Source organism: Protopterus annectens, chromosome 3.part0 (assembly GCF_019279795.1).
Source record: "Protopterus annectens isolate FY-2018-M chromosome 3.part0, PAN1.0, whole genome shotgun sequence".
Lineage (NCBI taxonomy): Eukaryota > Metazoa > Chordata > Ceratodontiformes > Protopteridae > Protopterus > Protopterus annectens.
Genome location: NC_056731.1, coordinates 863,542,564 through 863,570,504, shown reverse-complemented (window position 1 = coordinate 863,570,504; position 27,941 = coordinate 863,542,564).

Sequence of the window (27,941 nt, the reverse complement as noted above, 5' to 3'; positions counted from 1 at the left end):
TTGTAGTCCAGGGAGGTATGGCTCAGGTCATTCACACCAACATGGACAATGACAGAGTCATATTTGTACTTGTTCTGGAGTGACCTGAGTGCTTGTGTTATGCGGCGGATCCTTGAACCCAACAGGCAGCTAACAGTAACCTTCTCCTTATTTGGCCTAGTGAGTGGGATGTCAGTGTGCCTGACTATAGAGTCACATATTACTAGTATGTTGGGCATGTTATTTTGCCGTAAGTGCTGTGATTGCATGGCACACTGGTTTTTGTGAAGTATGTGTTTCATGGTTTGCGTTGGGGGGGGTGGAGGTTGCTTGGATGTTTGCTTTGTTTCATGGTTTGTGTTGGGGGGGTGGAGGTTGCTTGGATGTTTGCTTTGGAGGTCTCTGTTGGTTTTGCAGATTTTTATTTAGAGCCTCCGTGTATGTTTTCATGTATTTATGTGTGTTTTTTGCCAGTGCTGCTTTAATGGGTCCATGTGAGACTGGTGGTGTGATGCAAGTATTTCCCTTCTCCTTTTGACTGTCTGATCCAGTCTTGGGTTGAGAGAGCTTAGCCTCCAGTTTGGCTGTATAATTGCATCTCTCGCATGTATTAGTGTTTGATGGTAGGAGGAGGGGGTTGTCTGTGTGCATGAGGCAGTTGTAACATTGCCTCAAAATGCCCAGATTCACTAGATGAACTGGAGAGTACACCTGAAACTGCCCTTTGGACATGCCTGTATAGGTACAGTGAACTGTTTTACTTGATGGCTGGTAAGGTGGAATAAAGAGCCTTGTCCTTCTGTACAGTACAGCAGTGTCTAGTGCTAGGGTTTATAAGTGCTTGCTACAAGTTTTGAGCAAATGATGGGCTGAGAAATGAATGGCTTGAGTGCTTAAGTTGAAAGTTTGTCTAGTTCCAAGGGAAAAATTGAAGAGGAGACTTTGTGGAGCCAGGAATAGTTTTACCATAGATAACCAGTGCTGGCCGGCAAGCAAAACTGGGCAAATACAGTATTTATAGCAGGAAAATGAAAGAGATAGAAATTAGCCCCAAATGGCCAATAAACTACTAATTTCTGGGCTGAAACCACTCCTCCAGGGACAGATAGGCTGCTCACAGCTCCCCTCTCTCACAGGTGAACAGAGAACTTCCTTCTATCCAAGTAAGGTATGGGCAAACACAGAGGGTTGAAAGTACTGCTTCGCTTAAAAGCATTGACCACACATTGAACTTCCCCGTGAAACAACAATTTTAAACACATTTTCCTAAGGAATAATTTTAAATCAACAAGTAAGTTCTCAATTTTAAAACTGGTTGCAGGCACAAACAATTCCCCCCTACTCAACAAGTTGGCATGCTCCATACAAAACTTAAAGTCACTATAATTATACAACATAAAATCCAATGAGCAGTTCTGAGCCAATTCAAAAGGTGCATTGGAAGAAACAGAGAGAAAACCCTCAACAACAGTACCTTGAGTTCCACTTTCAATAGAGGTTTTGCAAAAATTCACCACTGCTCCCAGTTCTTGTTGAAGTGAAACTTCTCCTGATGGTAGTTCCCTTGCTGGTAATTCCTATTGTTGTATTGGGCATAATTGCCCCTGTTTCTTTGATTTTCCAACCATTTGGACCTCTGAGGCCCACTCGCTGGGTCCCCCTCTAAAGGGACTGCTGATTCCTCGGCCGCCCGGTTATCCTGTTTAGGAGAACCCTCCCATTGATGTACATTGGCTATATTCTCCCTCCTATTGGCTGAGGGCAGATTCGGGTAAGCCCTACCTTCCGCGTAAGCAAGGAGATCCCTTTCAAACTTTTTAATTTTATTATTCTTCATCCAATCTATGTCCCCATCAACCTTTTTGAAAATAGTCAAGTAGTCATTCTGATATTCTGAGAACAAGAAGTCCTTATGAATAATATTGTCCAATTTTTCCAACTCGGCAATCAACCCTTCTATCTCCTTTTGGTTGTGTTTCACCAAACATTCACTCACCTCACACCCATGCCAATCAAAGAGCTGCAACAGCTCATCATGAAAGGGAGACCCAACCTTAACCCCGCTGGGGAATTTCCATGTCTGAAGACCTTTCGGCACCCTTTTAACTTTAAGGCACTCCCGCAAATAGGCATTGTCTAATTGCAACCTTTTGCACTTAAAAATAGCTGATTCCAAGGAATTGATAGACTTTTTCAACATTTGAGGTTCAACCTGTTGCCCCTGTTTTTCAAAAGACACCGCTCCAAGGAGCCACTATTTCACATTATTGACCGGACCACTCTGGCCACAACCCAAAGTGACCCATGATGCTGATTTAGGCACCTGTGTCCCATCCCCCTCATTGAGCAAACACACAGGGGTACGCAAAAAGTTATTGTCTGTCCCAGAAACATGGCCTAAATGGTGCTGCATGTGGTTCACTTTACCAGTGAGTTCCTGTACCACTTGGGTTAACAAACCCACACTTTGAGTAAGATTCTACACGCTATTCGGCGAATAAAATGTATTCATGTGTCTTTAAACAATGGGACTTATTAATTGTTATTAATTGATCAATAATTTTCATTGGATAAGGTTTTATGGGGAGGGGTATTTAAAATATGGTGCTGGTCTGAACCGTTATGATTCTGATGAAGTTTTTTACGAAAGGGTGCGCTAAATCTATGTACTTGTGGAGTTTTGTGGAATAAATTTTAACTATATTCAAATCTTTGCACATTTTTGGCCGTATCTTTGGTTTGAATTGCTGCTCGTTGCTGTTTCATGAGTAGTAATTACCCCAACAGTCCTCACCTTCCCTGTGTAGCCTCACCCAATGCCTGGGTTGCTGGTTGAGCCTTGGTTATCTTGGTCATAGTCAGGGCTTCACCATCTATGCCACAGAGCAGATAAAACACATAGGTGTGTCCATTAATAAGGCTACACGCACTTCCTTATGTAATACATGCAGAGAAGGAAGTGCACAAGCCATTATGAGCAGGGCCCCAGCTATGAGAGATTTGAAGACAAGACATTTTTTATTTATTTGTTGACCCTGTAAACTCACTGGACACAAGTGTCCTTTTTAGGGGTGAACTGGAAGCACTGATTAGTTGACTTGCTCAGAGTTACACAGAAGTCCCTGTATCCTGGACTACTGGAAGTAGCTTGTTAACAGCTCAAAGCCTTAATCCTCTGCACTAATTGCCATTGACCCAAACTTTGGGCAAATTCATATCGTCAGATTACAACTATAAAAGCAAGTGTGTTACTTATCAGGTCCCATTATGACTTGTATTCACAGGATAAAGTGGGAAACAAATAGTGGCAGGAGACAGCAGAAACACTATACTCAGTGTCATACATACCATACAGTTTGTATGTCGGGGGGGTACCTCTGCACTGACTGGCTATTGACCTTAAAGTGGACACAAACTTGAGCCCTGAGGCAGCAACTACTTTGGAGTCACTCATACAAAAGTATTTTTCCTTTATATGGATTATATGGTTGAATTGTAAGCTGTAAGGCTGTTTATAGGTAATTATGTTAAAAGCATACATTCTTTCCCTGCTGTGAAGGCTGGCCAATGGGTTTACAAGGTTTAGTAGTAAACAGTATGAAATGTATATAGTAAAGATTTAGTGTATGTTTTTGTGCTCATTGACTTTCTGTACAGTCTTCCTGTTCATACCCATATGGTGCAGAAATCAACCAGCAATCCGCAGTCCTGTTGTCACCTCTACATACCTCTCAACCTCTTAGTGCAAGTAATCTGGACAAACCCAAACCTAATGTTGGAACAAAGTTCCAAAAATTGGGACAGATTTAAAATATTGCTGTTATAAACTTAGAAAGTTGCCAGAATAACAATTTTTATGTTAGAGTACATTTTGTGAAGGATATGAAGTCTGAAACTCAAATGTCTGTCATTATTTTGTGACTTCAATATCCAATGGTTTGCCAGAAAACCACAACTTTTATGAAGAACAGACCAAAAATATGAGGGAAAATTTGGACATTCTGGAAAAATCTGGACTGTTGAGATGTATAAGGCTATATGATACATGACTGTAACTGGGATATACAAAATGCTAAAAATTAAAGGGCTGAGTTTATTGAAATACTGGTCTCATCAAGTAAAAAGGTAGCCGCAGTGAATAAAATAATTATGCCTTAAGTATGACAGCCTTTTCCAAACATATAGAATGCATTATACCATGAGATACAGCTCTATAGCTTAGCATCATTTACTTACCACGCACAATAACAGAACTGTATGAATAAGTGCTTGTTCTAACACATTGTCCTTTTACAATGTTCTTGTTTAAATGCGAGGAAGGCACACTATTTCTGTATCTTCTTTTTTAATGCATTGCTTTGTATTGCTCACTGGGCCTTTTCAGTGGATGAAAAGACAATTAAATCTCTTATATTAACTCATTCCCTCTAGTACAGCTCTTTTGGATGTGTGCTTTTAATTCCCAGTGAGTATGACTTGAGCCTTTAAAAAAACAAAGATCTCACCTTACAGTTCAAATAAACATTTATTTTTCTGGAACCATAAGTGTTACTAGAAATCTGTAACTGGCAAACTATTCAGGATAAATGATATTTACATTAGTGGCATTCATTCAGTGTGATGCTTTAAACTGGATTTTATAGGATCATAGGATCATAGGAGGTTATTAGGTTAACAGCCCTAGGGCCCTTACAAGCCTAGCCAAGTTCAACCCATGTTCCCAAGGGTGTCTGGTTCAAGCATACACTAAAATCAGCACCTACTGCCCCTGTCCCAGAGGGACACAGGTGGAACCCCTGGGATGGATTTTAGGTTACCCATCCAATCGCCCAAATTGTGCTTAAATAGGGCCAATGAGAGGCTTTGTTTAACATGAATAGGAAGCTTGTTCCAAAGGTGGGGCAACCTCTATGAGACAAATCTGTCTCTCCAGCAAGTTCTGTTGATGTCACATACCAGGTTAAGGTCCTTTGAGCGAGTGACCTGTGTGCCATTTGACTTGTGAATGTGCAGCATTTCCGTTAAAGCTGGGTCGGAGATTGCTCTATATGCAAGACACAGGTCACCTCTATAAGCCAAAATAAAGGCAGTGAATATTAATTTTGTAATGTTGCATAAACAGCTTATGATATCTCAGTAACCATTCAAGCAAGGCACATACTGCCAGCAGGGTTTTCTTCATACAGCTGCGTCATTTCATATAAGGCTATGCAGTTCTGTCTGTGTTACCTGAATGTTGAGACATTTAGAGAAATATGGACATTATTACATTATATATAGTATACAAATAATATTCAATATCTCTTTAGCTGCATGAGACAGGGGTCAAATATCAATAAAATTGTGTTTGCCATCAAGTATGCTTTAAGAAGAAATCTTCTGACACCTTGTATGTAGCATGGTTTTGAAATTATTAATGCAAACCTGAACAAGCAATATTTGACACCTAAAGGTGTCAGTAGCAGGTAACGGCAGAAATGCCTGGAGGTGCACTCAGATGTAATGAGTTAACAGCTGGAAGGTTTTGACTAGCTTCCAGGAGACTTATCAAAGCAGGAGAAGGCTTGTTTTTGTAAATGTAAGAAAGAAAATATGAAAGCTGTTTCAATGAGACTCAGTTTATCCACTCCAGAAGAAAGGGGATTTGTAAATGCTTAAACTGTAATAATTACAAACATATTAACCATGTGGCATCAGAAATTATGCTGACTGATCACAAGGTAAAATATCTTGACAGTTTTAACTGCAAATCGAAATGTGTGGTCTATGCAGCGTCTTTCCAAAAATGTGAGCTTTTTTACTCAGGAGTGGCAACAAAACAGCTGCATTTTAGAATATACGAATGCACATGTATGCTATAGAATCAAAAAATAAAAGCAATGCCCTTTGTAGAGATTCAGTTGTGTGATGCAAAGATAACATTTTTCTATTTACAGTCACTGATCTGTCAGAAAGTATGAATACAGGTTTGATGTAGAGAATGATCTGGATTGGAAAGATTACATTTGACAGCTTACTATGAATGCATGCACTTTCCCTGTTTTTAATGATATGGAGAATTTTATGACATATTTAAAAAAAGAGAAAGTTACAACACTAGTCACATGACCCGTCATGTGACCAGAATTTTCCTTATTTATTTGTAAAGTGAATGTTTCATCTCAGTTTGATGAAGTTTCCTCATAGGGACAAAGGCACTTACAACTGGATGATTATATGAATAAAGTGTTTTTTTTTATTTTATCAGTTTGGGTTGTCATTGCTGGTGTATAGTATCTATCTATCTATCTATCTATCTATCTATCTATCTATCTATCTATCTATCTATCTATCTATTTCCTTTGTTAACCAGGTAAATGATCTGTTCTTAAACACTGTACCATTTTCAGTCAAGATTTGGGCCAAAAGGTAAAAACAAACATACAGCAGTATATACACAAACAAGAACAAATTGTATAAATATACAGTAGTAAACTAGCTACATAGTCATTACCTCAGTATTTCATTTACCTTAGACAAGTACACATTGCCTAATATTTTTTTTTTACAGTGAGAAATAACATTAATTTAGAAACAGAGCAAAAAAGAAAGTAATCATGATGATGATTGGTATATAATGATAATGAAGAAGAAGACGATGATTACAATTACTTGCAATATACACTCTAATAAAATAAATGATTACAGTCTCAAAATCATGTCATCCAATACATAGGGGCAGATGTGGGAATACATATAACAGGTGCACTTGCCATATATTGATACGTCTGGCCTCTCCTAGGGCTCATACAATTTGTTTGGAATGACAGGTATGATAGGCATAGATGGGGTAAATCCACCATCCTTGCCGCAAACTTTATAGGACACCTTGATAAACACCAGTGATATGACCATACCCTATTACAGTGGATTAAATGCATTTGTACGATATAAAACTGCTGTACCTGCCACTATAAGCCACCATATAGATTAGATAGGCCCCCATACCCTCACTATACATAATGACAAGCATGTACACATATAGGTTATCCTGATATTGTGGGCTAACTTGCTGCCAGTACAGTCTACATATAATATGCTCATACAGACACACATGCACACATATTCATATTGCTAGCCTTTTATAATGTGAATTCCAGTAGAAGAGTGCACACTGTTAAGAAGGCAAACAAAACAAACTTACCACACTTTTATGATACTGTGTGTCTTCTCAGAGCTGCTTGTTGTTCAGAAAGTGCTGTTATTTCTCCTATTTCTGTTCTCCAGCTATCCAAGTTCTCTTCCCAGATCTGCATGACCTAGCACGTAAAACTGTGGTACACCTCTAAAGCAGTGCAATTTTATATGTGTTTGTGCAACACCTAAGCCAACTTGGTCAGGTTCCATGAATGTCTGTGAAGTTTATTTTGCTGCTGTGCATATCTGACTTAAAGCGAAGCTTGCTGTTTATGCTCACCTCTGACAGATCATGGCTATGAGCTTGTGCAGCAGACTTGCATGAGTATGTGTGCGGAAGTACCTTACAGCTACATGTTGCCATACTCTTGATTCAGAAATCATATTGTGTGATTTGAAGGCTACCATTTTATTCCTTGTGAATCTGACACCATTATCTGAGGAAATGTGGAGTAATAATAGCCTCTGGTAGTGCTCACTGAAGACTGCCTGCATGGTATATGAAGGAGAGCAAGATTAAACCCTGTCTGCTTCATAGAAAATTCAGGGAGTACCTACTGGCCCACTATGTCTAGTATGGCCTGGGCATAACTGGGATGGGAGAACAGTGCAGGCTTCATTATGATGATCTGTAGTGATGTAACCCTGATGATCTCCAGGCATGTAAAGCAGAGGTTAGGTACATAACTGTGAATGGTACTGTAAGTGGGCAGTATTGCACCTTTTGTATCCTGTTTTATGTTTGGGACTATTGTTGCTACTATCAGGTATTTTTCAAGGTCATCTTACAAAATATGCATACACTACCATGTGACTCTTCTATGCCATTTAAAGGTGGTGGTGGTGGTAGTACTTAATGTAATATTGTAACTACATTTAATGTTGGTTTCTGCAGATGCTCCTTATCGGGTGAGGATATGCTGCACCATCTCACTGTGTCTGCACACCACCTGGGGTGTCCCCCTGTATAACTATGCCATTTTCAGCATGTTAATGCATGTGCAGGAGACACATACTTTCCTGCTGCCTATTACACCAATACTGGAATATATGCATAGGACTGTAACTTGTACCTGTTGTTCTAGCATCTTATCTTACACTTGTCACAGCTCTATGATATGTCCTTTCTCTTTCAGCATGAGCAGAAAGTGATGGTATTCATGTTGCCTACCACAGGAGGAGGAGAAGCTTGTGGTCAGCCATGACTATTACCAGTCTCAAATGGTTGCATGTGTTTTAAATATATTCAGTCTAATGTCAGGGTAGATTCACTCCTGCCAAACTTCCCATTGTGTCTCCCACTGCTGGTCTGGATGATATACTTGCCCAGCAGGCACTTCAGCTATATCCAGCTCATGTTGACGCTGTTGCTGAGGAGCATGATGGTGTTGAGGCTGGGAATGCCTCACCGGAGGGGGTTCTGGACACTCACTAACAGGTAGCATGACCACCATTACCTAGTGTAGTCCAGCCTCAGCTAGTGCGGATAGCTGAAGCTATGTTGGAGAGAGTAGTGGGCAGTTGTATGGGATGGATGGACAACCTCCTGGACCAGAGAGTCAATTTGTTCATTAGGCTAACACCTATCATTGGCTACCAAGCAAGAGTGTGTTTCATACCACTGGCCATCCTGAGCTAGGATGTCAGACAACACATTGCTGCTCATAGCTCACTCTATCCCCAGCCATGATTGTATCTTTTCTCTTGTGTGCCCTATACCTCATCTAACCATCCAAATCGCCATTTATCTATGCCATGTTTCTTTCCTCATCCCAAGCATCATGACCCTAATACAGACTCATCCACATTTGTTTGTTTGTATTGTTCTCTGTGTGTCTGTCTGCTTCTGTACACTGTCCTGTGCTGCATTCCCCTTTAATCTTTCCCTTCTTCTCTTCTGTTCTCTTCTCTTCTCTCTTTATAAAGCAAAAATATAGAACCATATCCTTCCAAAACGTTGCTGTGCCCATCCTTCATCCTGTACACTCCAATATACTGTTGTTCTGTTTGAATGTGTGCTGTTTGTGTTCTCCTTTTCCTTACTTTCTTACACATCCCTTCCCTTTAATTCTTCTTACACTTGTCCACATATGTGGATACCACAGCACTGCAGCTGTAATTACTGCATGACTATAGAGTGTACTGTGGCTCTTTGTGCCATCCTGCTAAAGAATGTGTTAAAATGCACAGCTAGCTAATGCATGCACTGCTTTACTATCCAAATGTATTGGTCTGTGAATTCACATTTTTGGAGATTATGATATCACACAATGTGGTATGCAACCACTGTATAGATTATGTCTTGCACTTCTATGTATGAGTCACAGTGTGTGTATGTGTCTACTTGCATAGTTTCACTGTACAGAGTTAATTCTTACTTAGTTACTGTGCTGCATATTTATGTACCATAAATGCAGTCAGCTGCATGTAAGTGCTGCATGTCTCACTTTGATGTTTAATAGTTCACTACGTTACCATGCAGTACTACTTACCTGTGCAAGACTTACACAGAAGTGGAGTGCAGAGCATTTCTATGAATTTTGGATTTCTTTGTTTTGTCATAATACTCATGGACTAGATTGTTGAAAAATCTGTGAAATTGTAAAGGAGGCATTTAGTTATAGTCTCAAAAGCAAAATGATGTAATGATTCATAAACATATAAATGCCGCACATCATAGCTGCACCCGTTGCATATTTGAATTTGTTACAATGATCATGCTCAGACTGATTGAATCATTGAACAATACTAGGGTTTGCACATATTTAGTAAATGTGTATCTGCAAGAAGCTGTTACTGCTAGTGTTATGCCCAACAGTGCACAACATCAGCCATAGAGGTGCAGGGTCACCCAACCTCACTTAACATTTCATGGTTTCCATGACACTAAGATCGCAAACCAGTACAGTGTTGATAGGGACACCATCCAAGAAACTGTGGACATGTGTTGGCTTTATCTGCAATCCTGTGGGAGCCATGGAATACTTTTCCCAGTGGATATTAAAGTATGTGTGGCTTTTCATACTATATATATTATCTACAGGGACCTTTCTGTGACCTAATGGGGGCACAGTGGGGGTATTTCAGACATCCACTTTGAGAATACACCATCAGTTTCTTGATGCTATGCTTCAGCATGTGGGGAAGCATGTGTGATTTCTACATACTCCAGATGAGAGAAACAACACCATGTGGGATTCCCCTGAGGTACTGGGGGCCATAGACTATACCCACATTGAACTAGAGGCCTGCCGGCTGAACTGGGAAGGATGTAGATGAACAGCAAAGATTATCACTCAATCAGCTGCCAGGTAGTCTGCAATGCACTTGTTACCTGTACTTTGTAAGGGGTGATATCTCTAGAAGATATGCCAGCATGACAATGGTCATGGCCATGGGTGGGGGGGGGGGATGGGTGTAAATACATCCACAATAAATGTTGCTTTGAAAGTGCTTGCATTTCAGGAGTGGGATCTTGGTCATCCATGGCTGCATTGGGTAAAATTTGCAGATGTAGCAGATGACAAGCTTCATGGATGGCCCCTCATCCCTGGCAGGTGACCAGAGTAGACATTGCACATTCCACTGTGTGATTCAGTTTATTCAAGAAATGACACATAAGGGACACAGACTCCCATAGGTCATCATGTACACCCTACATCACCCTGACTATCTCCACCATGACTGTGGCGGTACTAGCCTGTGCATCCATGATAACCCTGCACATACTCTGAGTTGTGGCCCTGACACACCAGCCTCAGGGAAAGGATGGTAACATTGTCTCCGAGGAACACCATTACTAGGGCCCCTGTGATGACTGCTCTGCCCATGAGTGCTAGGGGCAGATTCAGACATCTGCCTAAGGGGGGTCAGCAGGTTTCCCTGTTTGATAGTGTCCCCATTAACCTCACTCTCTCTGTAATATCTGGGTAGCCTGCATACCTGCAAGCTCAGAGGCTATGTCTGTGGTATGCGTTGAGGATGTGGTGGTCACATTCTCTGTGACCAGCACACCATCTACACTCCCTGACTGTCCCAGCTTACCCCTGTCATCATTATCAGGGGCTGCAGATCCTCCAACATCAGGCAGGGGCAGTTCCACAGCACTGGTTCTGGATAAAGACTCACCCATGAATACACCAAATCACAAAATATCAATGTAAGCATGACACAGCACCACAGTTATACATGCGACTGAGAGGTATATAAATACAAACACTGTATGAATCCTTGATATACATGTATACCATAAGTCAGACAACTTTAACTAAGATTTATAGTGACTAAGGGGTACAGTGGACTTGTAAAGTATTGATATACTAAAATAGGATTATATACCAGGGGCATCTGCAGCAGATTATTTCTGGAGCCTGTCCAACTCTGACCTAACATTCAGAACTGCACTGTGGGACTGTAGAGAAGCCACTCCCTTTCAGAGAGGCCAGAAACTTCTCTGTCTCCACAAGAGTTGGTACACTCAATGGTCACCCGTGTATTGCCCTACATTTCCACTCCAGGCTTCCTGGACTTTGCATGGCACCACATATCATATCAATGGCCGTGTGACATGCCATTTCATAATTATTGTCCTCCCCACCAACTGCATTAACTTTGGTTACAATCTCCGCCCAGGCATGGTCAAGGTACGTCTGGTCAGCTACATGCAGGTCAAAGAGTAGTCAGACATGGAGATGGAGGGCCTAAAGTAGCACTTCATTCTCTGCATCAGAGAATTTTGACTTACGTGTGGATGTTGATGTCCATCAGATGCATTATGTTGTTTCTTCATGGCCTGTTTTATTTGGGTTTTACAATGTTGGTATGGAAACAGTGGAATTCACAGGCTTATTTCTGCATGATCCTTTAAAATTCTATCACCACTAGTATCCTCCTTGACTATATAGCATGTTTTTGTGCCTGACAGTACTGTATCCATATCCACACTATAAGTAATGTCAGGCATGTAGGTTTACTGAGCACATATCCCCCACAAAACAGTCACAGAACTGTAACTGACTACGAACACATAACTATTTATACCTCTCAAAATAGGAACAATGGACTTTGAAAAGAAGGTACATCTAGCCAACAATCTGGACATTGAAATAGCTTAAATAATACTAAATAGCTTACACTTTTATTGCCAAGTAGCATTTAACTCTTCCCCCTTCCAGTAGGAATGTGGGATGCTACACAGAAACATGTTTAGAAAATATAAAGTGACAAAAATGATGGAAAATATAATCACATTATCAAAGTGGAGCTGTAAAATATGTACACTTTAATTCGCTGTATTGCAAAATTCTATCACGCAGGTTCATTTATTTTTGCTTTAGAAAAAGGTTGATATAAGATGTGTGTCCACTTAATTTAAATTATTGCTGCCACTAGTATGTTGGTCATGTAGTGTGGTTTTCTGTGAAGTAGACTGCCTCAAAAGTCATACATGATATTCAGAAAATTGTGTTAAGGGGTATATCAAGCCAAAAAATCGGGACATATCTCCAAAAATAGGGTCATGCTGTGTAGGAGTAAATCAGGCTTGAAAATGGGAATGTTCCTCCAAAACAGGGACACTTGAGTGGTCTGTTTCTATCACTTTTGCAAATATTTTGGCTACTGACACATATGCAATGCATACAAAACTAAAACTGCATTGAACAGTGCTCTATGAGCTCAGTGTGTCTCCCAGCCAGCTTAACAATCCTGCAGCCAAATAATTACCGTACACTAGCAACCTCCCTGTAAATACCTCAATACATCTTGTCAAGCACATATAAAAGTACTGAAAAACTTACATCCCTTATAGTCAAGAGGTTGATTAGTAGCTAAAAGCATATGTTGTACAAATGAACGGAGTTGTAAGAAGTAGCATTTACCTTATACAAGCAGGTATATTTTTGCTGAAGAAAGTTTTTTTTTTCAAAGTCACCTTATGCAGGAATTAAACTTTAAGCTCCAGAGGTTTCTGCTGCAGGGTGATGAGTCTCTGGGCTTCTTTCATACTTATATCATACATATTGACCTGAGTGGGCTTGATCATCATGCTAATTAAGACTCAACTCATTTTTATTTATGAATCACTCAATTTGCGTGATGAGCACACCTGCTAACTATCGTGGAGAAGTCTATCTGATGTCATGTACATACCTGGATCCCTGTGAGCAGCACTGCATAAGGACAGTCCAGAACATGCTTTCACATAGTGAACAGTAATTCTGTTTTTAAAGATGTCTACATGGAGTCACAGTAGTGCCTGATTACGTCACTGCATACACTGAGATTGAGGACGGACATGTTTCACACCTTGAAGTGCCATTATGAATCATAATACTCCAATTTCTATGTTTTCAGAGGTTGTCATGCACAGCGCAAATGAGATGCCTATCAATGCCTCTTGCTGCCTGACTGATGGGCATGCACAACTTGATTTGGGCATCATACCCTTGACATTTTTCACTGAAATTATTTAAGATGTGACATCATGGTCGGGGAAGAAAATAGGAATACTCCTTTTAGAGAAAAGAGGTGGTGTGAGGAAGAGTCAAAGATAATTATTTACCTCCTCTATAAGGAATACTGATAAAGGCTCATGCAAGAGGCTCATGCATGACTGAAACCAGAAAAGTTTAGCCAAGGCTCTCACCCATGCAACAGGCATCCCACACACAGGGAACAGTGCCATCACCATTACAGTGACAAGAGACACCGCACTCCTGGCTTCCTCGGATAATGACAAGATGAAGTGAAACAGTAGGCCCAGATATGTACTGTAAGGGGACCTATTATGTGAACCACACATTTAAACTGTCCCTCCAGAAATATCATGCAGCGCTCTTTCTATGTTCCAGAAATATCATGCAGTGCTCTTTCTATGTTCCAGAAATATCATGCAGCGCTTTTTCTATGTTCCAGAAATATCATGCAGCACTCTTTCTATGTTCCAGAAATATCATGCAGTGCTCGTTCTATGTTCCAGAAATATCATGCAGTGCTCTCTGTTCTGGAAATATCATGCAGCATTCTTTCTATGTTCCAGAAATATCATGCAGCACTCTTTCTATGTTCCAGAAATATCATGCAGTGCTTTTTCTATGTTCCAGAAATATCATGCAGCACTCTTTCTATGTCTATAGACCCTGAATATATCTAAAGGAATAGGCAGCTGCACAGGACAAGCTTGGAGCACCTCAGAGTGTGCCAGGGTGAGTGTACATGTTTCATTATTTCTTGCTTTTTGTTATTAACCATAGTAGGGATTCATTCCAAAAATGTACACCTTTAATACACCATTGCCATTTGGTTGAAAAGTAGCAGCAGGACTATTCAATATTATTAGTCTGTTTCCAGATGCATCCTATTTTATATGTGGACATGTGGGTAAGGATGTTAAGCCTCTGTTCCCACATTCTTAGTTCAATCTCTCCAAACATTTGTGTTAGCGTGAAAATATTTTTTTTATTTTTTATTTTTCTATCCCATTATTAAAACTGAATCATTAGATGGGGCAAATATGTAAGATCATATGTAAGACCATCATAATAAGTCAGATGAACATATTTCAATATAAAGGTGAAGTTGTTTCCTTTGTAAATTATGTGTGAGTGAAATGTATGTGTCAGCAGCATGGTTTCTTTGTATGTGTACATTTGTCTCAGACATTACTACTCCATCTTGAAACTACAGACACCTGCTGGTCTGTCAAAATAACTCATCATATCACATTAATTTTCTATCTGTCAGACTGCAGGTGATGATAGTTACTTGTTCAGGTCTTCCTCTCAGCTGTATACATACCTCTCAACCTTAAGATTTTTGCAGATTGTCCAGATTTTTGCCTCATATTTTTGGTCCGTTTTTCCAAAAATTGTGGTTTTCTGGCAAACTAGCTGCAAATCATTAAAGAGCAAAGTTAAAAATAAATGAAAGACATTCGAGTTTCAGTCCTCATGTAAGTGGTGCATGTCTCACTTTGATGTTTAATAGTTCAGTACGTTACCATGTAGCACCACTTACCTGTGCAAGACTTACACAGAAGTGGAGTGCAGAGCATTTCTATGAATTTAGGATTTCTTTGTTTTGTCATAATACTCATGGACTAGATTGTTGAAAAATCTGTGAAACTGTAAAGAAGGCATTTAGTTATATTCTCAAAAGCAAAATGACGTAATGATTCATAAACATATAAATGCCACACATCATAGCTGCACCCGTTGCATATTTGAATTTGTCACAATACTCATGCTCAGACTGATTGAATCATTGAACAATACTAGGGTTTGCACATATTTAGTAAATGTGTATCTGCAAGAAGCTGTTACTGCTAGTGTTATGCCCAACAGTGCACAACATCAGCCATAGAGGTGCAGGGTCACCCAACCTCACTTAACATTTCATGGTTTCCATGACACTAAGATTGCATACCAGTACAGTGTTGATAGGGACACCATTCAAGAAACTGTGGACATGTGTTGGCTTTATCTGCAATCCTGTGGGAGCCATGGAATACTTTTCCCAGTGGATATTAAAGTATGTGTTTCGGAAAATCCATGCTAATGTGAAATCTGTTATTCTATTAACTTTCTAAGTTTGTATGAGTAATATTTAAAAATTGTCCCTATTTTTGGGCCTTTGTCCCACTTTTATTTATGGCTTTGTCCAGATTTCTTGCTCTAAGAGGTTGAGAGATATGACTAAAAGTCTTGCTAAATTCAGGAGAGTTTTTTTGGTCCAACAAGTATATTACTTTTAAGTATATCATACTCAACATAGTAGAAGCTTCAGTGTTTTTGTACATCCACCTTTATCACAATCTTCTGTTGTACACACATTTATTTTGTTTATTATTTTGTTTCTTTCCATTTCTTTTGGCATTATATGCAGCAGCACAACAGCCTGCTCCTACCCCAACGGCAAAGCCTGTAGGACTCCCCACAGTTGGCTGCGACACCACCAACACCACCATCATCATCAGAAGCACCCAGCACATCTAGGTTCTAGTGTGCCACAGTTGCTCCCACCCTACCTGCACCATCCCACTTCAGTAGTCATGTATCAGATGCTGGTACAGTTGTACCTGCTGGTAGCAGTGTGAGTGGAGGTCACATCATCCATCAACAGCTGACAGACATTGTGGGGGAGATTAAGAGATGGGAGATTGGCAATTTGCTCTAATGGAAAGCCTCCTCTGGCAACTTGTTCAGCCTCATCCCCATCATCTAAAACAGGGCCCAGTGGAGATAGGACCCAGGGCTGGGAGTAATTTCCCACTGGGTCTCAACTGGCAGAGATTGCACCTGTGAACAATCTCTCTTATTTCCCAACCTGGTGTTCCAATCCCACTTGTGTCTTTGCCCACTCCTGCTGGTTGTTCAGATTTCCTTTCTCCATTGTCTTGTCTCTGTTTGTCTGTCTCTGACAGCATTGTTGTGTTCCCCTCCCTTTATTATTACCATATACCCCATCAGTCATGTCTATTCTCCCTTGCTTCGTAACCTAACCCTTTTACCTTTCTCTTATTTAACTTACTTTCTTCCTTCCTAACTTAGCTTCTCTATATAAATATAAACTCAGTAAGATAGTATTCCTCTTTCTCTCCACTTCCATCCTGCTCAGCCATGAATTGTTGACCTGTTCTACCCTCAAATTGCTTTGCCTTTTCACATCTTCCCTATACTCCCATTTCCAACCTTTAATCTGGTTAAAAAATAAACACACCTCACACAGCCCATGTAGGGCTCCCACACCACTTACCTTATGTGATGGTACTGTGTACAATGTGTCATGCAGGGCACCACTGATGTCCATTTACAAGTGAGGACTGCAATGGTCAGTGTAGAGCAATGATGAAGTACAACCACTGTCATGTACTCTATATATTGGTCTCAAATGCTATCAGTCACACAAATGAACTGAGCATTGTTGCACAGCAGTCTGCAAATACAAAACTGGAAAACTATCTTCCACCTTTGGTGTGACTGCTTCTATTGTTCAGCTTGTAAATGAAGTGCTTTGTTGAGTATAAGTGTTAGGAGTTCAAGTCCTCTCGAGGTTGAATACTTTTTGTATCTTTTATTCTTACATTCAACAAGTGTGTGACAGTCACCTGCCATGTTCTTCATGGACACCTTTAGTGGGGCTGCTTCAGTAGCTTAGCCTGTTATTGAAGGACTTTGTATAGGAGAAGTGATTGCTGCAGATTCAAGTTTTCTCTGGGATGAATGCTTTTTTTTATCTTTTAATCTTTAATTCTACAAGTGTGCAAAAACACGATATGTGCTTTACTGACAGCATTAGTGTGACTGCTTTCATAGCTCAGCCTGTTAATGAAGTGCTTTCAACAGTAGAAATGGGGAAGACTGAAGATTCAAGTCCTTCCAGGGTGCTTGTTTCATAACATTTGTACAGGTGCTTTGGGCAGACTCTGCTGATGCTGTAACTACTTTTATTACTTTTCTGCACCTCACCCATTATTGTTTACCATTTTCTTCATTTATTTGAGATTGATATCTGTATGTTTCATACCCCCCCCCATTGTCTTCTGCATCTCTGATTGTGTCACCACCTCCTTTTGCAGTCTTGTTTATGTTATGTTTGTTTCTGTTGGCCTACTACCTCCTCTACCCTCTTACCTTGATCATACTTCCTTATTACCTTCTACAAGTACCTTGTCTGCCTATATGTATGCTTGGGTTAAAACAAAAGAGCAGCACACAAGACTCATGCTCATGTACAAAGACAGCAAACCTTCCTTCTCTTGCCACAGCAGTGTATCGGGATCTTGTCAACTGCCCTCAAGGCTTATGCTCAATAGATAAGCACTACTACTTGCTCATGCCTCCTTGCAGCTGCAACACAGCTCTATTTGCCATGGGTCCCTGCTGTGGCCATGACAAGGATATTTCTTGTGCTGCTCATCACACACACACTTCTCTAGCTGCATACATTGTTAATTAGCATTGGGGCTTGTCACAAATGCACAGTAAACAGTGTAGGATTGGCTATGATGACAATTGCAGTGTTTCTGAATCCCTAGGTTAGACTAAAAATAAAGTGAAAACAAAACATAGAAACTGTAAAAGCAATACAAGTAAATGAAATGAATTCAGGTAACCACATGACAAACAAGATGTTACCTTAGAAACAAATGAGCTGACAAAAACCACACCCACTATGTGCACACTTTGATTACAGGCATAAAAATGCACAAAGTAGAACTAAAAATAAAATCTGCAGCTTATATGAAAGCAATAACCAATGTCACAACAAAATACTAATATTGAGGAATCATATGGGTGATGAAATACAGAAGTGTTTGTCAATACAACTGCAATACAGTCTGTGAATACCGCACAAAGTATATACAGAGCTGATGCATTTGAAAATGAGCAGAATGACAGACTACATTCCTTTCAACCTCTTAGAGCATAAAATCTGGACAAAGCTATAAATAAAAGTGGAATAACAGCCCAAAAATTGGGACAATTTTTAAATATTGCTTGTACAAACTTAGAAAGTTGATAGAATAACAGGTTTTGCATTAGCATGAATTTTCTGCAGGGTATGAAGTCTGAAACTCAAATGTTTGACATTATTTTCTAACCTGAGTCTTTAATGATTTGCCACTAATTTGCCAGAAAACTACAATTTTATGAAAAATGGGCTAAAAATATGAGGCAAAAAATCTGGACATTCTGCAAAAATCTATACAGCTGACAGGTATGATAGAATGAATTGTAATACTATTGTAAATAAATGAAAAAGAAAGTCATGGTTTGAGAAATGTAACAATTCGCTGTACTTTTATTAATAAAACTAGTTTATAGAATCAGCTTTTCAATTTTAAGCCAAATTTTATTTACAAGGATAATTAAAAAAAACGCTTTATTGCAAACAATGTGGGGAATAAGAGAGAAAAAATTCCAGAGTATGGTAAACATTTTATGGAGACTCCTTTCAAACATCATTTCAGTCCAACCTCTTTCAGTCAACACTTTCTAATATTCCTTCATGCTGATTACATGGAGTTTTGGCCATAAAAATAAATAGGACTTACAGCTGACAGTCTTTTCCTTCAACACACTTTATCATACAGGCAACGATAAATAAAATGATTCCTCCATTGCAGGACATAATTTTATATCCCTTTTCTTGGCTTCAGGGACACATTCCAGACTGATTTTGTCCTTAATGTGCAGCTCCCTGAAGACTCCTCTTCAGAACCCTTTCTAGACTCAGAATTCAGGAATCTAATTCAATCAAGAAGTAGTGGCCAGGATATAAACCTAGAGGTATTAATTAATTGTCATGGAGAGATGCTGCTTTCTAGTCTGTATAACTGTAATTTTACATGTCATGTCCATGATACACCTTCTGGTAAAGGCAACCCTATAATGCACAGTGTGCATCCCAAGCTCAGAAGTTACTCTGTTACAGAAATTATGGACTAATGTCTAGACATATTTGTTAACTGGAGACTGGTGCAGAATGAAATATAATGACTAAATCCACCAAAACATGGAAACCCATAAATACACAATACTGAACAGTACTCTGAATGCTGAACCACCCTACTGCACCATACCCAGGAGCAGGCAGTAAATAAAATACTGTGCTTAAACTGCAAGATGAGTGACTCTGTGCATGTTTTACTGTCTTATTATGTGCACAAGCAAAAGCCTTTGGGACAGATCTGATTAAGTTGAGTGTGCAAAAATTTTCAAATACAGTTACAAATAAAAATTCCGGACAGAGATATTTGTGTGACTACTGGCATGATTTAAACAGTTCATAATATCCACTTGAAAAATAATGGCAGTTTTGTAAGTCCAACTGACAGATATGGGAGCATTTAGTCAAAATGTGCAGTATATGGCAACTGGAGACGTGCAGACAGCTGCTATGATTAAGGACACTATTACAGTGTCAGTGGTACAACAGGTAACACACTTATCTTTGGTGCAGAAGACTGTGGGTTTTATTCTGACACCAGGTGGATGGACTGTGACCCTGCAGTACAAAACAGGTTTGATGCAGATCACTGCTGTGATGGAATACAGTATTACAGTGTCAGTGGTACAATGGGTAGCACACTTGCCTTTGGTGCAGAAGGCTGTGGGCTTTATTCCTATACCAGGTAGATGGATTGTGACAATGCAGTACAACATAATTTTGGTGCAGACAGCTGCTGGGATGGAGCAGAATATTACAATATCAGTGGCACAGTAGGTAGCATACTCACCTTTGGTGCAGAAGGCTGTGGTTTCTATTCCCACACCAGGTAGAAGGATTGTGACAATGCAGAGCAAAATAATTGTGGTGCTATATGAGTGCATTGTCCTTTAGAAAAGACATTAAACTGAGTCCACATTTGCTTGATTTTTCGGCAGCTCATGTGGATGCAAAGGTTCCCACAGTACCTATAAAAAGTGTAGGGGAAGTTTCCTAATGCCCAGACCAGATTCCCCAAATACTACTCTGGGTCTACCCTAAAAAGAAGCATTAACCTCTCAACAAAGGGCAGATAAAATAAATAAAATAACATGCTGCATGTCAAAAAGAAGATTCAAGATGGCAGTCAAGCCAATTGCTTGAGCAGTACTAAAAAAAAAAAGCAGTGCGTGTACAGTTAAATATTGTGTGTAAGGAGCTCAACTGGAACAAAAACCTGTGTAATCAGAATGATGTAGTTAGTTTACACATTGTAGCTTAAGACTATGTATACAGTCAATACTTTATTACAAATACACGGACATTATTTATTTATTTATTTAACATTTGTTTACCAGGAAAGTCGACTTGGAACAAGCCAATTTTCAGTGGAGGCCTGGGGAGAAATACTCCAGATGCATGTCTTTGTATAAAATGTATAAACATTTGCATAAAATGCATAATGCTGAAGCAAAGACAAAGTCAGCAATCTTTTAGAAAGCTATCCTGATTTACTTGAGGTCAAGGATATTTAAAGGCTGAATATCAAATTAATCTGTCACCAGAAACTGTGCTGGTAATTCATGCTTCATACAGAATACCAGTATGCTTAAAGAAAACATTAAAGAGGAACTCAATGCTTATGGAATCACCAGAAGAAATAGAATGAGATTACAAAATGTGTTAATAATATCACATTTGTGGCTAAGATAAAGTCTAAATGTTTATTGAGTGACAAGGAATAAATAGATTGATCAAGAGAAAAACAAACTCTTAAAGTAGTGGTTGCCACGATGCCCGTTACACAGTTCAGTTTCAGTAACTCACAATTATTTTTCAGTATTGGATTTAAACCAAGGCTTTTGCAATGGTGGCTTTCCTAAAACAGACCAACATTAGACCTACTCCAAATGGAGAACAGCCAATTGCACTTTATTGTGTGTTTATTGTCATTCTATGTAAGGCAAAATGATGCTATAGTGGCAATTGGCTGAGCTACTGGGCAAAGCAGTGAAGAACTATTTCCTATTGGCTCAGGATGCTGTAGAGTATTGGGACCAATTTGAATGAAAGTAAACGAAGTGGATAGACTCATGAGGGGAAAGAGTATTTTTTTTATTTTTTATTAAATACATTTTTATAAAAATTATGCTTAAAGAATGTCTGCTCAGTGACCACTCCCAATCTTCTCTTGCATGGTACTGCTGCCACACACCCTGTTAGACACAGTGAGAGTATATATATATTTTTTACATGCAATACTTTGTGTGTGTGTGTGTGTGTGTGTGTGTGTGTGTGTGTGTGTGTGTGTGTGTGTGTGTGTGTGTGTGTGTGTGTGTGTGTGTGTGTGTGTGTGTGTGCATGCTTGTGTGTGTGGACTACAATGGGCTACAGTGTATGTGTCTGAGACCAACAAGAAAAATATATTACAGTGGCTATGCTTTATGCATTTATTCATTCACTGGATCACAGTTAGATATCTGTTGTGCTCACAGTCAGTAAACTGGTTGCAGTTGGTGCGCACGCATGCACACACACACACACACACACACACACACACACACACACATGTATGTCTGTGTCTGTGTGTATACATTTGTAGGGGTTACAGTGGGTTGACTGCATGCTTCTGACAGCAACAAACTGAAATAATTTGTGCACCATCTATGCATCTACTCATTAATTTGATTGCAGTCAGACATCTGAGGTGTAGTGTACTCAATAAACTAAGTACATCTGTGTGTGTGTGTGTGTGTGTGTGTGTGTGTGTGTGTGTGTGTGTGTGTGTGTGTGTGTGTGTGTGTGTGTGTGTGTGTGTGTGCCTGTATGCAGGGGGGTGCCATGGCTTGATTGTATGTTTCTGCGCATCAATCTGAATCAAATCTGAAATAGTTTACTGTGGCTGTTATTTATATATATATATATATATATATATATATATATATATATATATATATATATTCATTTGATGATTTGATGGACATAAGGGAACCCATGGGAGCAGTCTAAACCACTCCAACAAAGTACATCAGTAACAGGGGAAACAACTAGTTCAAGTATAGGTTGGGGATTAGATGTTTCAAATGCAACCAGAGGGGCCATATAGCAGTCAAATATCCATCAAGGCAAGGTGAGAAACAGATGTTGAGGGAGCCAGCAAGTGGCAATGACAAACTACCAGTGGTAAGTTATTTGGAAACAACAGGGGTGCCAATCTGTCACGAAAGTGTATATCTTATTAGATGGTAAATAGGTTACTGCTAAGAGAGACACAGCATCTGATATAACCATTGTGAGGCCTGCCGTGGTTAGAGAAGAGCAATACTTGCTTGGAGAGCCCACTCCAGACAGAGCTTTGGGAGGGACCCCATTCCAAATACCTTTGCCTTGGGTTTATCTTGAGTGGGAGGGTGGAAGTGGAAGCAAGCATGTAGGTGTGTTTGAGGATATTACTGCAGATGTCCTGTTAGGAACTGACTTTGGTGATGAAGTACCTTGTGTGCATGCAGTGACATGCAGTCAAGCTTGGAGACTGGCATGTAGGTCCAGTAGCCTGGGGGAGACTTAGAAAGATGTCATACCTGAAGCTGGGACTGATGTTGTGGCTGTTTTAGAAAAGGAGCTATCCTGTTGCAGTATATCTGAAAGTGAGCTACAGCTACTTGGCAGTACTGATGTTCCTTTGGACATACTGACTGCAAGGACAGAGGTGAGTGATAGTAGCCAGACTGACAGTGAGACACCACTGGCAGAAGTTGTTAAGCTTCCTGTGGAAGGGGAGCTTGTGTTTAAGCATATTCCTGCAGATATCTTGATAGGGAATGACTGTGATGATGCAGTGCCTTGTGTGCATACCATGACACATAGTCAGGCTTGGAGACAGGCAAGTAAGTCCAGTAGCCTGGGGAGACTCAGACAGACCTCATACCTGAAGCTGGGACTGATGTGGTGGCTGTTTCAGAGAAGGGGTTATCCTGTAGCAGTATGTCTGAAAGTGAGCCAGTGCTGCTGGAAGGTACTGATGTTCCCTTGGACACAGTGTCTACAAGGATAGAGGTGAGTGATAGTACTCAGATTGACAGTGAGGTACAGCTGTTGGAAGTTACTAGGCTTCCTGCAGAAGGGGGCTTGGAAGGGTCACAAATGTAGAGTTGAGACAGGCTCAACTTACAGACCCTACATTGCAAAGCTTGAGGGAGATGGCTAAGGAAGCACCTGAGGCTTAAGGAGGAGGGGAGTACATATACAGGAACAAACGTTTGTTGTATAAAGGGTGAAATCCTGAAGGTGGGCTAGATGTCAAAGTAGTATGGTAGTTGGTAGAGCCTAGAGACTACCTTCTGCCACTTCTAGCTATAGTCCCTAATATTCCTTGTGCAAGTGATGTTAAGGCAGAGAAGGAAGGTTTGTTGTATAGAAAGTGGACTCATAAGGGAGGGCTGGAAGGTGAGCTAGTACAGCAATTAGTAGAGCCTAGAGCTTAGCATTTGTCACTTCTAGCTATAATACTTAATATTCCTTTTGCAGGTGATATTGATATAGAGAAGGTAGCAAATGCTTTGCTAGAAATTTTCAGCAGGGTAGATCTTCAGAAGGAGATACTGACTGATCAAGGTGCAAACTTCATGTCAGACCTGCTGACTTGTTTGTGGAAGTGTTGTGGGGTGAAACATTTAAAGATTACCCCTACTATCCTTAGACTAGTGGTCTTGTGGAGAGGTTAAACTCTACATTAAAGACTATGCTATGGGCATTTGCGGACTAGTATAAAAGGACAAAGTTAAAAATTAAACACAGTAAGTGTCAGATGGGTATGGCAGAATTACTTACTTAGGACATAGAGTGGTGAGTGGTAAGATTAGGCCAGAATCTCTCAAAGTGGAAGCTATTCAGGCATGGCCAGTTCCTATTACTAAAAAGCAAGTGAGAGCATTTCTAGGGACAGCAGGTTACTATGGAAAATTTGTACCCGGTTGTGGTGCAATGGCTGCACCCCTTACTGACTCAACTAGGAAAAATAAACTGGATAAGTTAGTGTGGACCACAGATTGTGAACAGACATTCCAAAAACTTAAAGAGATTTTGGGAGGACCCCCTGTGTTGGCCAGCCCAGATTATAGTGAATAGTTTGATGTGCAAGTATATGCATCAAATTATGAGGTGGGGGCTGTTCTTAGCCAAGTTTCCTCAGAAGGAGAAGAACACCGCAGTAGGGTTAATAATGCCAATGCAAATAAATTGCCCAGGAGAGGAGTGGGTTGATATTCTCAGACAACCCCATTTTTCTCAAGCATTGTTTTTCAAGGATCACTTGAAACTGTGCTTGAATCATTGGGGGGTAGGATTTATGAAGAAATCAGACACTGTTATTTGTGCCAGCATGTCTAGCTGGGTTTTGGTATGTAATTTCAGAGTAACCTGTGTATTATATGCCAGCATGACTTGCTATGATATTGTAAATAAGTTCTTACATGTTAATTTATGATCTGTATGTACAGAATGTTTTAAAGACATGAACAGTGTCCTTTTACATTTCTAACTGTGCATGTTTGTGAAGAAAGATTCTAAAAGCAAACTGTCTCAGATTCAGGTAATCTGCAGATGATGTCATTGTAATGTTGAAAGTTGCTACTATGTGTTACTGTCAGAAGCTGAAAGACAGGAAGGAACTTTTAGAAAATAGCTGTTTGTTGATTTTCAAAATATGAAATGAAAATTAGAACTGGAACAGTTGTGACAGTTAGGCTAGTCTATAAAAGAGCCTGCTGAAGACAGTTGAAGTCAGTTGCCAGTTAAAGTTGCCAGTTGTGCTGTGCAATCATTACCCAAAAAGGACTCACCAAGAACTGTTAGCCTGCCTTTGCTCTGGTGTAGTAATTTTTTAGATCAGGGACACTGTTCTTTAGTCAGATAGGAAATTATAACTAATCAGTTAAGAGTTTTTCTAAATGCTAGATTTTTATCCTTCAGTATTGATTTAATTTTCCTGGTGGCTGAATTCTGTTTGTTTACTGGAAATTATTGTTTTATATTTTTATTAATTTTGTTCATTATTAAATATTTTTATTAACTTACATTGTGACTGGTCAATCAGTGTTTTTCTTTAGTGATTTGAGAGTGCTTATACATGCCTTGATAACTTCCCGGGTCACTCTGAAAGCCTGGCTGCTTAGGTCATTTGCTATCATTTGTTTTAATATTTAATTTTCATAATTGGACACTCCTTTAGAAGGGCATGAAGACACTCTGATTGGTGGCAGCATTATCATATTATTTTGGGGAAGAGACACAGCTGGAATTCTATGTCAGGCTTTCCCAGAAGTGTTTGGATGTGTGAGATTTAATTTATTTAAGTGTAAGTGCATCAGAGGTCCTAAACTGTGACACTTTGCTCTGAATTGTGTAATTAGGAGTTACATTAGGGGTGGACCGAAGTATACAGTCCAGTCCCAGGCTAAAGAACGTGCTCCTGTTGTGCTCTTAGGGGAAAATTGTGAAATATTACTCCTGCTTAAGTGACAGTCTCACGTTGGAGTCAGTAGTGAGGATTGACGCTCCTTAATTACTGACCCAGGATAGTACAGGACATCACATTATTTGGAGGCAATTCAGTGGGATATTATCTGGATGTCACATACACATGAAGTGACTGTAGTTGGTGACCATATCTGTGTGTTTGTATGTGAGTGTGTGTGTGTGTGTGTGTGTGTGTGTGTGTGTGTGTGTGTGTGTGTGTGTGTGTGTGTGTGTGTGTGTGTGTGTGTGTGTGCAGGAGGGATGAAATTAATGGGAAAAAATGTATTTATAGCACAATATGATGTCTGAAGTGTACACTGTCAACAAATTGTTTATAATTGATGGACATAAGGGTTGTTTATGGATAAAAATGAATTTAACTGACCCTACTTTTTGTTTGCTTAAGTTGAGCAGTGATTCTAGAGTTGCAAGACTGGCATGCATTTGTCTGAAGCATGATGAAATACTTTTTATTACATTACTATGACCATTATTTTTTATAACATTCAGATATCTGAGATGTTCAAGTAAACAAAATGTCTATAATTGCTTAGATTGCAGGTCCTCTTTGTGGATGGAAGTGACTGACTCTACTATAATTTGCTTATCATGAACAGTCATTATTTTGGCTTTACACAACCAGTGTGCATTTCTGTAAACCCATCTGGAATACTTTAATGCAATCATATTTTACATAATCCATCATCCAAGATGCACATAGTCAGTAAAGTGATTGTGATTTCTGGCCATTGATAAAAATCACTGAGTATGTGTGGGTCACATTTTATTTAAAAACAACAATTTGGCCATAATTGCTTTCAGTTTCCATCACAATGAAACATCAGCATTGAATACAATCAGTAGTTATCTGTGGCAGTCTGGGTAGGAAGTTTGTGATGGTAAATGATCAATGGCCCACTAGCAGAGTGAGCAGCATTGTCTCTCACAGTGGTTGGCTCTCTGATTGTGTTTTTGACTGTGATTCCTTCTATGATGTGTCTGCATTCCTCTTGCCTGTGTGTGGGTTTTATCCAGGTAATGTTTTCCTTTCCCAGATCTTTGGCTATATAAGTGGATTTGATACAGGTTTAGTGTGTGAGCGTGTGTAGGGTGGTGCATCCTCAGATTCTGCCCTGGGTTCCACCTAGTTTAAAACTGGTTCTGCCCAGGGATCTGCAAAGATGAACACAATAGCTTGTGTGGAGATTGGTGACAGTATGGTTATTATTTCTTGTACTTTCCTCAGAATCCAACCATAGATGTTAACAGTGAAGGTCATTATAGTTTGCCTAGGGGCAGTATATTGTCTAGCAGCAACAAGATGGAATACTTTAGTATAATCATTATTTTTATTTTTTCACTTTCCTAAATCAAACACCAGTTGTGTATACTGATGGCTACCTTTTTTGGGTAGGGGTAAAGAGGCATGCTGTGTATATATGTCTGACAGCAACAAGTTGAATATATTACTATGGTCATTTTTATCATTTGCTTTTGTCCCAGTCTAACATCACAGAGGCATAGAGAAGAAGGCAGTGTTGTCGGGTAGGAGTGAGGAGGCATGCTCTGACTATGTATGACAGCAACACCTTGAAATGTATATCCATGACCTTTTCTACTTTCACCCCGATGTATCTCCAAAGGCACACAAAGAAGGTGACTATCTTTTGGGGGAAAGGATTGAGGCAAGCACTATTACTAGGTGCATTTTATATATCCCTGTAAACATTTGTTTTCTCAGTTTATTGGGAACAACTGTTTCTTTTTCAGCTTTGAACATAAAAACTTTGGATATAACCTATTTCTACAATGAACAAAAGAAAATATTATTTACTCATAAT